This window comes from Orycteropus afer, unplaced genomic scaffold, assembly GCF_000298275.1.
Source record: "Orycteropus afer afer isolate SDZICR_OR568_19922 unplaced genomic scaffold, OryAfe1.0 scaffold00159, whole genome shotgun sequence".
NCBI lineage: Eukaryota > Metazoa > Chordata > Mammalia > Tubulidentata > Orycteropodidae > Orycteropus > Orycteropus afer.
Genome location: NW_006921746.1, coordinates 4684296 through 4694825, shown reverse-complemented (window position 1 = coordinate 4694825; position 10530 = coordinate 4684296). Strand labels below are relative to the sequence as shown.

The 10530-nt window shown below is 41.3% G+C and overlaps 1 pseudogene; it reads left to right on the top strand.

Annotated features, from left to right (window-relative positions):
- The window catches only part of LOC103201673, a 151105-nt pseudogene extending 142169 nt beyond the window's left edge, over window positions 1-8936 (top strand).
- The last annotated feature ends 1594 nt before the right edge of the window (window positions 8937-10530 follow it).

Genomic DNA, 10530 nt, shown 5'->3' with positions numbered 1-10530 from the left:
GTATAGGAGCGGGGGGGGGGTAATCGTGTATAGGAGTATAGGAGCTCTGGTAACACAGTGGTTAAGGCATTTGGCTCCTAACCAAAAGGTCTAACCTATGAGGCAATCCAAAGGAGAAAGAGAAGGCAGTCTACTTTTGTAAAGATTTACAGCCCTGGAAATCCTAAGAACATCTCTACTCTGTCCTATACGATCAGGATGAGTCTGAATCAACTCCATAGTAGTGGAAAACACATATAGTAGAGGCAGTGGTGATTCATTTTTAGAAACTTCACCTTCCATATCAAAGACCAGAATTGATTGATGTCCATTGCACCTCATGCACAGTTACAACCCATCTATCAATGGAATTTTCTGTGTTGCTATAATGTTGAAGTAGCTCTAGTGGTGCAGTGCTTAAGGCATGTGACTGCTAACCAGAATGTTGGGGGTTCAAAACTGCCAGGCACTCTGTGAAAGGAAGACTGGGAAATCTTCTTCCACAAAGATTTACTGCCTCATAGTGGGGGCCACTATGAGTCAGAACTGACTTGATGGCAGTGGATTTGGCTTTTTGGTTTTTATTAATGTTGAACAAGTTTCAGCACAGTTTTCAAATTAAGACAGACTAGGAAGAAAGGTGAGGAGATCTATCAGCCAAAGAAAACCCTGTGGATCACAAAGGTTTAATCTACAGTTGATCATGGAGAAGGCACAGGACCAGGCACAGTTTCATTCTATTGCATACCATGAGTCAGAGAAAACTAACAACAATAACAACAAAAGTATATATATATATGTATATCTTTGAGTCAGAAAATGTAATATGAATGAATTACTTTCCAGCTTACTGTTTAACAGTTTCTATTTGTTAGAAAAGGATACATAAAAATTATATAGACAGTAATCATAGAAAAAGCAATTTTTTCAGCAAATGTCCTCTTAATAAAGACAGGAATTTAAAATTTAACATAAGAATTTTCCCTACTTATCTGCTTATCCTCCAGGCTTTCCATTCTCTTTAATAGTATCTTTGATAACAAATTGTCTTAAACTGGGACCTTAACATTACCTTTGATTTATCTTTTAGCCTTATATCCCTCATCAACAGGAAACCATGTTATCATATGGATCATTTCTGTATGGCCAACATCCTTGGGCAACCATCCCCTCCTCTTCATCATCACTGTCTTATTTTCAGTCCTCATCATGTGTTATATAAACAGGTAGAATGACCACCTGCATTCAACCTCTTGCAATTCTGGTCCATCTACTCTGCTGCCATCATGATCATTAAAAAAAAAGGACATTTCTGTTGAATCTCCATTGCTTATAGGAAAAAAAAAAAAAAAAAAATCACACTTCTAGTCACGGTATATATATGAGGGCTGATGGAACCACATTTTTTCCAAGCATAATCTTTGCCAATGCTCTGAGGGAAATATTTTCATACAATTAATTCAAGATTATTAAAGAAGTTAACGTTGGGGAATGTTGGAGGATTTGCAATGGGCTGTTTGGGAAGCCAGCAGGTGGACAGCCACTGGAAGACTCCTTCCTGAGCCTTATTGGTCCTAGGTCCTGGCCACCACAGTTTCACTGGATGTAGCAGACTCACATTACTTACAAGGGCTCTGAAGTCTCAGGCATCACTGAGGAGGCAGCGGAGGCACTGGCCACAGCTGGCCAGGTAGTGGTCTGGAGAGGGACAGGTCAGCTGCCCTGTCTTACAGCCCTGGAGAATGAAGAAAATGATGGAGGCTGTGATAATTGGAGTTGTGTGTCAACTTGGCCAGACCACAATTCTATGTGACTTAAGCCATTGTGATGTGGATTATTCCCATGACTGGATCAGATGTATATGTTTTGATCAGCCAATCCATTGGAAAGGAGTTTCCCTAAGGGTGTGGCCTCCTTCCAATGTGTTTATGGACATCTTGGGAAAATAAGACACTCTTCTTTGGATCAGGATTCTGTTGTGCTGCCTTCAACTGTTCGTGAGTGAACACTCCATCATTCAGCCTGATTACCTTGGATTTGTCATCCATTGGAGTCAATAGCCGATATACTTTCTTCCAACCTTGAGCTCCTTAGCCCCTGCAAATGTGTGAGTTGGGAAAAGCCTCCAGTTTGAGATTTGATCCAAGAACTTGGGACTTGCCGGCTTCTATAACTGTGTGAGAAATCATAAGGATGGTCTTCCTAAATTGGTTCTCACCAATTATGTTTTAGTTCTCCAATTTGATTAAACATAACGGCATTGGTGGCTCTTACTCCATTAGTAAAGAGGGCCCTGCTAATCCATGGTGTGAGTGGCAACATTAATATGCAAAATAGCCCCACCAATAAATCAAGTAATTTTGAGCAGTGAGGCTCTGGGTGATCTCATATTTGATACTCTCTGCAATTTTTTATGAGAAGTATAAGGAAACTGGTTGGTTGGTCCTATTTATGCTAGACAAAGTGGTGAAAAAATGAGATGAGTTCTGGGTTGCTGAGCCACAGCTCAGGCACTGCATAAAAGGCCTTAATATTTTCAGTTGTTCTCTGAAAGAAAGCCTTATTTCTTCTAGTAACACAGTTGGTATTACCAAAAACCAAACCCAGAGTTTTATTATAAGGGTGGCTGAATTACAATGACAATTGAATTGCCAACACAGAATGGTGTGTGAAGGTAAAGTGAGGGTGTTGATTGGGAAAAAATAGAATCCTGAAACCTGGAATGGGTACATATGGGTAGATAGTCAGGAAGATGAGGATAAGGAGCCTACAAATTCTGTTGAATCCCTCCCCTCTGAAGGTATTAATATAAAACTATTATCTCTTTCACTTCCATTTGATGGGATTAACCCAATTGATCCTCCTGTGTCACTGTCTGAGGTAGATGCCATGGAAGACATTGATGAATATTCTCAGGAACTGTCCCAACCACCCATTGTTGCTGCTAAACCTATAAATAAACTTTAGTCCTCATGAGCCCCAAAAAGTGAAATACAAAGTGTGACTGAGGAGGTGGTACACTACACCTGAAAAGACCAACTTGATTTTGCTAACATGTACTAGCAGAAATCTGGAGAATATGTGTGGGAATGGCTTCTGAGGTTGTGGGATAATGGTGAAAGGAATGTAACATTGGACCAGTCTGAGTTTATTGATTTAGGCCCACTAAGTATGAATTCTTCATTCAATATTTTAGCTCAAGAGGTTAGGAAAGGATCTAATTGTTTATTTGGTTGGCTTACTGAAGCATGGATTATGCAGTGGCCTACCTTAAGTCAAGTTGAAGTAGCAGACCTGCCTTGGTATAATGAAGAAGAAGGTATCCAGAGGCTTAGGAAAATTGGCATATTAGAATGGATTTATCAGATTAGACATCTACAGCCAGAAATGGAGAGTCCAGAGGACATGCCCTTCACCAGTACAGTGAGGAACAAATTTGTGAAGGGAGCCCGAGGATCCCTGAAGACTGCTGTGATTGCTATTTCATGTAAGCCAGATTTGACAGCAGGAATTGCCCTAATTGAACTAAGACTTAAACTACGGTGGGGCTGATTGGACCCTGTGGTATTAGAGGCCAAATGGCAGCAGTTAATTGACAAAGACAAAGTGGACGTGGTTACCATAATGGACAGCAGAGTGAAAACAGTAATCAGAATACTCTGACTCATGTGGATTTATGGCATTGGCTACTTAGTCATTGTTGTCCTAGTAGTGAAATACATAGCAAACCTACAAAATATTTACTTGATCTGTATAGACAAAATAATTCTAGGTTACATGAACACCAGTCTAGATTGAATCACCAGAATACAGAGTCACAGCCTTTCAATCAATTCCCAGACTTGAGTCAGTTTAAAGATGCAGAAGCCCTTGAATGAAGGGGAGGTCTGGTCCCCTTGAGGAAGGACCCCACTACATTGCCAAAAATATATAACGTCAATCTTTCTCTCAGCATTCCCCAAAGGTATCTGCAGCCTTTTACAACTGTTCACTGTTAACTGTTCACTGGGGAAAAAGAAATAATCAGACTTTTCAGGGAATACTGGACACTGGCTCTGAACTGACACTAATTCCAGGAGTTCCAAAGCATCACTGTGGCCCACCAGTTAGAGTGGGGTCATATGGAGGTCAATTTACTGAAATCCGTTGGGATTTTGGAGTCTTAGCTAAGGTGCATCTCACAGTGGGTCCAATGGGTACTTGAACTCATCCTGTAGTGATTTCCCCAGTTCCAGAATGCATAAATAGAAAAGATATACTGAGTAATTGGCAGAATTCCCACACTGGGTCCCTGGCATGTGGAGTAAGGTCTTTTATGGTAGGAAAAGCCAAGTGGAAGCCATTAGAACTTCTTCTACCTACAAAAATAGTAAAGCAAAAGAAATACTGCATCCCTGGAGGGGTTGCAGAGATTACTGCCACTATCAAAGACTTGAAGGAGGAAGGGGTGGGGATTCCCACCACCTCCCAATTTAATTTGCCTAATTAGCCTGTGCAAAAAACAGATGGATCTTGGAGAATGACAGTAGATTATGTAAACTTAGTCAGGTGGCCACTTCAATTGCAACTACTGTTCCTGATATGGTTTCTTTGCTTGAGCAAATTAGTACATCTCCTGGTACTTGGTATGCAGCTATTGATCTGGCCAATGCCTTTTTCTCAATACCAATTTCAAAAGACTGTCAGAAGCTGTTTGCCTTCAGCTGGCAAGGCAAACAATATACTTTCACAGTGTTTCCTCAAGGGTATATCAACTCCCTAACACTATGTCATAATTTCATCCATAAGGAACTTAATTGCCTTTCCTGTCCACAAGACATCACACTAGTCCATTATATTGATGACCCTATGCTGATTGGACCCAGTTTGGAAGAAGTATCAACAACTTTAGACTTATTGATGACACATCTGTGTGCTAAAGGGTAGAAAATTAACCCAACAAAAATGCAGGCAGCTTCCACCTCAGGGAAATTTCTAGGAATCCAGTGGTGTAGGGCATGTCAAGATATTCCTACTAAAGTGAAGGATAAGTTATTGTATCTGGCTTCTCCCATAACTAAAAAGGAGACACAATGTTTGGTGGGCCACTTTCGATTTTGGAGGCAGCATATCCCTCATTTGGATGTGTTGTTATGGCCTACTTATCAAGTGACTCAGGAAGCTACTAGTTTTGAGTGGGGCCCAGAACAACACAAGGCTCTGCAACAGGTTCAGCTGCCATGCAAGCTTCTCTGTCACTTGGGTCATATGATCTGGCCAATCAAATGGTGCTTGAAGTGTCTACAGTAGATAGAGATACTGTTTGGAGCCTTTGGCAGGGCCCTATTGGTGAATCACAATGCAGACCCTTGGGATTTTGGATCAAAGCCCTACCATCCTCTTCAGATAACTACTATCCTTTTGAGAAACAGGCTTTGGCCTGTTACATGGGCCACCAAGTCACCATGAGGCCTGAGCTGCCCATCATTAACTGAGTGCTGTCTGACCCACAGATGCATAAAGTTGGATGTGCACAGCAGCACTTCATCATTAAATGGAAGTGTTATATCAAAGATAGGGGTTTAGCAGGACCTGAAGGCACAAGTAAGTTGCATGAGGTAGTAGCCCAAATGCCTATGGTCTCCACCTCATTCACATTATCTTCCCTCTCTCAGTCTGCACTTGTGGCCTCATGGGGAGTCCCATATGGTCAGTTGATTGAGGAAGAAAAACTTTGTGCCTGTTTTACAGATGTTTCTGCATGATATGCAGGCATCACTTAAAATTGAACAGCAGTGGCACTTCAGCCTCTTTCTGGGACTTCCCTGAAGGACAGTGGTGAAGGGAAGTCCTACCAATGGGCAGAACTTTGAGCCATGCATGTGGCTGTTCACTTTGCATGGAGTGCGAAATGGCCAGGTATACAATTGTATACTGATACAGGGGCTGTGGACAATGGCTTAACAGGATGGTCTGTAACTTGGAGGGAGCATATTCAGAAAATTGGTGACAAGGATGTAGGGAGAAGAGGTATGAAGATAGAGCTCTCTGAATGGTCCAAAGGAGTAAAGATATTTATGTGTCATGTGAATGCCCACCAAAAGGTGATGTTGGCAGAGGAGGATTTTAACAATCAAGTGGATAGGATGCCATATTCAGTGGAAATCAATCATCCTTTTTCCCCAACTACTCCTGTCATTGCTCAATGGACTCATGAACAAAGTGGCCACGGTGGCAGGGATAGAAGTTATGCATGGGCTCAGAAAAATAGATTTCTTCTTACCAAGGCTGATTTGTCTACCGTGACTGCTGAGACCAACACCGACTCCTCAATATGGAGCCATTCCTTGGGGTGATCAGCCAGCAGCCTCATGGAAAGTTGATTACATTGGTCCACTTCCATAATGGAAAGGGAAGCGTTTTGTTCTTACTGGAATAGATACTTATTCTGGATATGGATTTGCCTTTCCTGCACACAATGCTTCTGCTAAAACTACCATCCGTGGACTTACAGAATGCCTTATCCATCATCAAGTTATCCTACACAGCTTTGCTTCAGATCAAGGGACTCACTTCATAGCAAAGGAAGTGCAGCAATGGGCCTATTCTCATGGAACTCACTCGTCTCACCATGTTCCCCATCATCCTGAAGCCACTGGCTTGACATAACAACGTAATGGCCTACTAAAAACACAATTATGGCACCAGCTAGGTGGCAATACCTTGAAGGGTTGCGCAATGTTCTCCAGGAGGCTATATATGCTCCAAACCAACATCCAATATACGGTGCTCTTTCTCCAATAGTCAGGATTCAAGGGCTCAGGAACCAAAGGGTGGGAATGGGAATGGTGCCATTCACTATTATCCCTAGTGACCCACTCAAAAAATTTTTGCTCCCTGTCCCTGCTAACTTACTCTTTGTGAATCTGGAGATTTTAGTCTCAAAGGGAGGAACACTCCACCTGGAGACACAATACTGATTGCATTGAACTGGAAATTAAGAATGCCACCTGGCCATTTTGGCTTCCTGATGCCTCTGGATCAACAGACAAAGAAGGACATTGCTGTACTATCTGATGTCATAGATCCTGATTACCAAGGGGAAATTGGATTGACATTACATAATGGAGGTAAAGAATATGTCTGGAATGCAGAAGATTCGTTAGGATGTCTCTTAGTACTACCATGTCCTGTGATTAAAGTCAATGGAAAAATACAGCAACTCAATTCTGAAATGACTACAATGGTCCAAACCCTTCAGGAACAAAGGTTTTGGTCATCCCATCAGGCAAAGAACCACGACCAGCTGAGGTGCTTGCTGAGAACCAGGGAAATGAAGAATGGGTAGTGGAAAAAGGTAGTTCTGAATATCAGCTATGACCACACAACCAGTTGCAGAAACGAGGACTGTGATAATTATATTTCTTCATTGTATATGTGCATCAAATATTTTTGTTTCTGTTATGAACTGTGAAACGTAAACAAGGTTAGTGTATCATGTTAGGCACAAATACGACTTTATAATTTTCCTTATTTGGAGATTATATATGGTTAAGAAGATGTGTACAACTGCCAAGTTGACAAGGGGTGGACTGTGATAGTAGGAGTTGTGTGTCAACTTGGCTGGACCACAATATGGTGTGGTTTAAGCTGTTGTGATGTGGGTTATTCCCATGATGGGATAGGATGTAGATGTTCTGAGTAGCCAATCCATTGAAAGAGAGTTTCCCTAGGGGTGTAGCCTGCTTCCAATGTCCTTTTGGACATCCTGGAAAAATGAGACACTCTTTTGTGGTTTGGGATCCTGCTTTGTGCCTACAACTGTCTGTGAGCGAATAATCCACCATCTGGCCTGGTGTTCTTGGATTCATGATTTGTTAGAGTCAACAGCCAGTATTCTGCCTGTAAACCTTGAGCTTGTCAGCCTCTGCAGCTGCACTAGTTGGGAAAAGCCTCCAGTTTGACATTTGATCCAAAAATTTGGGCTTGCCATCTTCTATAAGTGTGAGCCATTTCCTAAGATAAATCTCTCTCTCTATATATAAGCTTTACTGATTTCATTTTTCTAGAGAACTCAGCCTAACACAGAGGCCTTGGTGGACAGGGCAGGCTCAGGAGCTGCTGTAGGAGCACACTTTTTTTGTTTTTATTTGCAACATTTGCAAGGGCAAGGGTAGCCCCAAACTACTGGAATATATTTGTCCCAGATGTGAACTAGCCTTTATTGAAGACATGACAGATGATTCTGTTTTTTTAGGTCGTGGCAGCCAGATAGATAATAGAACATCAACACATTTTGCAGATTTCTGCCACCATTTAGACCACACATAATTTTCCAAGATTTTAGACCCTTCCTAAGTAGCAATCTACTGGGCCAAGATAATTGAGCCAATAAGAGGGATCTTCACACTTATACTGACTTCTAGAGACTCTTTGTCCTCCATGACTAATAATGACTCAGAGATACAGATCCCAAGGAAGTAGTCATCCTGAAAAATCCTCAGCTATGGAAGGAATAATATAATGGCTCTTTTCAGGGTTCTTTACAAATTCTGTAATCCCTAGATCCCCACACCCTTTGTCCTGGTATGGGATGCTGCACTTCAACACTGACGAACACGCCTGGGGTCAGATAGAGCTTGATGCCATTGTAAACCAGCCTTTAGGACAATTGGAAAACAAAGGCATCCCCCTTGTTGATAAGGGAAAAAAAAATCAAATCTCTTCAACAGTGACAGTAACTCAAGAACAAGTTGATATGGTTTAGAGTGTCCACTACACAGTATGCAGTTGAAGAGGGTGTATGGCAGTTACCCTGCAACCACTTCTTTCATAGAAGTTGTGCCATGGTTAGAACTGAATGATATGTGTTCTGCATGTGGGAAGAGTTTAATGATGAAGACTCTACTCCCCAATCCCTGAGCCCTGAGGCCTCTGTAAGCAACAGATTGAGCAGTAACAGACATCTAGCTACATGACCAATCGACTTTCTGAAGCTAACCTGACCAGAGTCAGGGCTGTGGTAGTCTTAATACGACAGCTGCAAATTGTATCCAAACAGAAAATAATAGATGAATTTAGGAATTGTTAAGAAACTCCAATATTTTAAGAAATATCCAATTGAATTGAACCCACACTTGTGGCTTCCAGCCAAGCAAAAAAGAGGCATATGAGGGTAATATTTAGACTAGGTAGATACACTCCTTGGAGAAAAAAATAATAGAAGAATAGAGGGGCTGTCTATGCACAAGGACATAGCTCAAAGGGCAGGAGTGCATGGAGGGAAGGACACAGGGAAGAGGTAATTATGGTGAAGAAGTGGGAGGGGAACTGTTGCATTGTGGTAAATTGCAGTCAATGTCATGAGACAAAGTGTATGTGCAATGCCATATGGAAAGTGAATTTGCTCTGTAAACTTTCTCCCAAATCACAATTTAAAAAAAAGGGAAAAAAAAAATCCAGTTGATATTAATGCAATGGGAGCTCTGGTAGCATAGTGCCTAAGGCATTTGACTACTAACCAGAAGTCTGGCCGTTCAAACTCACCAGCCACTCCTTGGAAGGAAGACCGGACAATCTATTTCCATCATGATACCGCCTCAGAAACCCAAGGAGGGGTCACTATTGAGTCAGATCTAACTCATCAGCATTGAGTTTTTTTTTTTTTTTTAATTAATGCAGTGAGTGTTTTTTCCTCTCCAATTGCAAGTTAGTATGTACAGATGGCATTGTATCTACAATCAAATACCTCTTATTCCTGAATTTAGAGCAATAATTTTGAAAGTGTGAAACTTAACTATGTACCCCTCCCCACCAAGAATCAGCTCTTTAGAGTCTAGCTAGGGTCCTGCTATCTTGCTGTCTTATAATAGGAGTTTCAACCTCTTTCTACAATCTCCAACCTACTATTAGTATATCTTACAGTAAGAACAATGGAATCAGAACCCTGAAAATAAAATAATAAAGAAAGAAGTTAATAGTCTTTGAAAGGCATAGTAAATGAGAATAAGTGCTCCTATTTGTTTAGCTCCATCTGGTTGACTACACATTATGTCTCTTCAAAGCAAAACAATGGCCTTCCTTTCCCATTTCATCCAATTGCCATACATCACACATCCTACATTGATATCACATTGCAATTTCATTACTTCTCTTTTTGTATGGTCCATACATGTTGCTAACCTGTCCCATTCTTACTTCTCTTTGAAAAGTGATATCAAGTGTATCTTCATTTACTCATCTTATCATGAAATTATTTCCAAGGGAGTTTATTTAATCATGTATTTGTAATTCCATACTATTTTATACATCTGCTACCAGTTTTTGAATAATATTATAGACACGTGGTTATATGTTCATGTCTAGATTAAACTACATTCCTTTAAGACACAAGGCCGGGAGAGCAGGAGAAAGGGGTAAAACCCAGGAAGCCAAAGAGAAGAGCAATCAGCCATAGGGATTAGGTGAGGAGGGGAAACCCAAAGAAGCAGGCCAGAAGAGCAGGAGGAAGAGGATTAAAAGACAGGAAGCCAGACAGAGGAACAGTCAGCCACATTGAACCAGGTGGGGGGG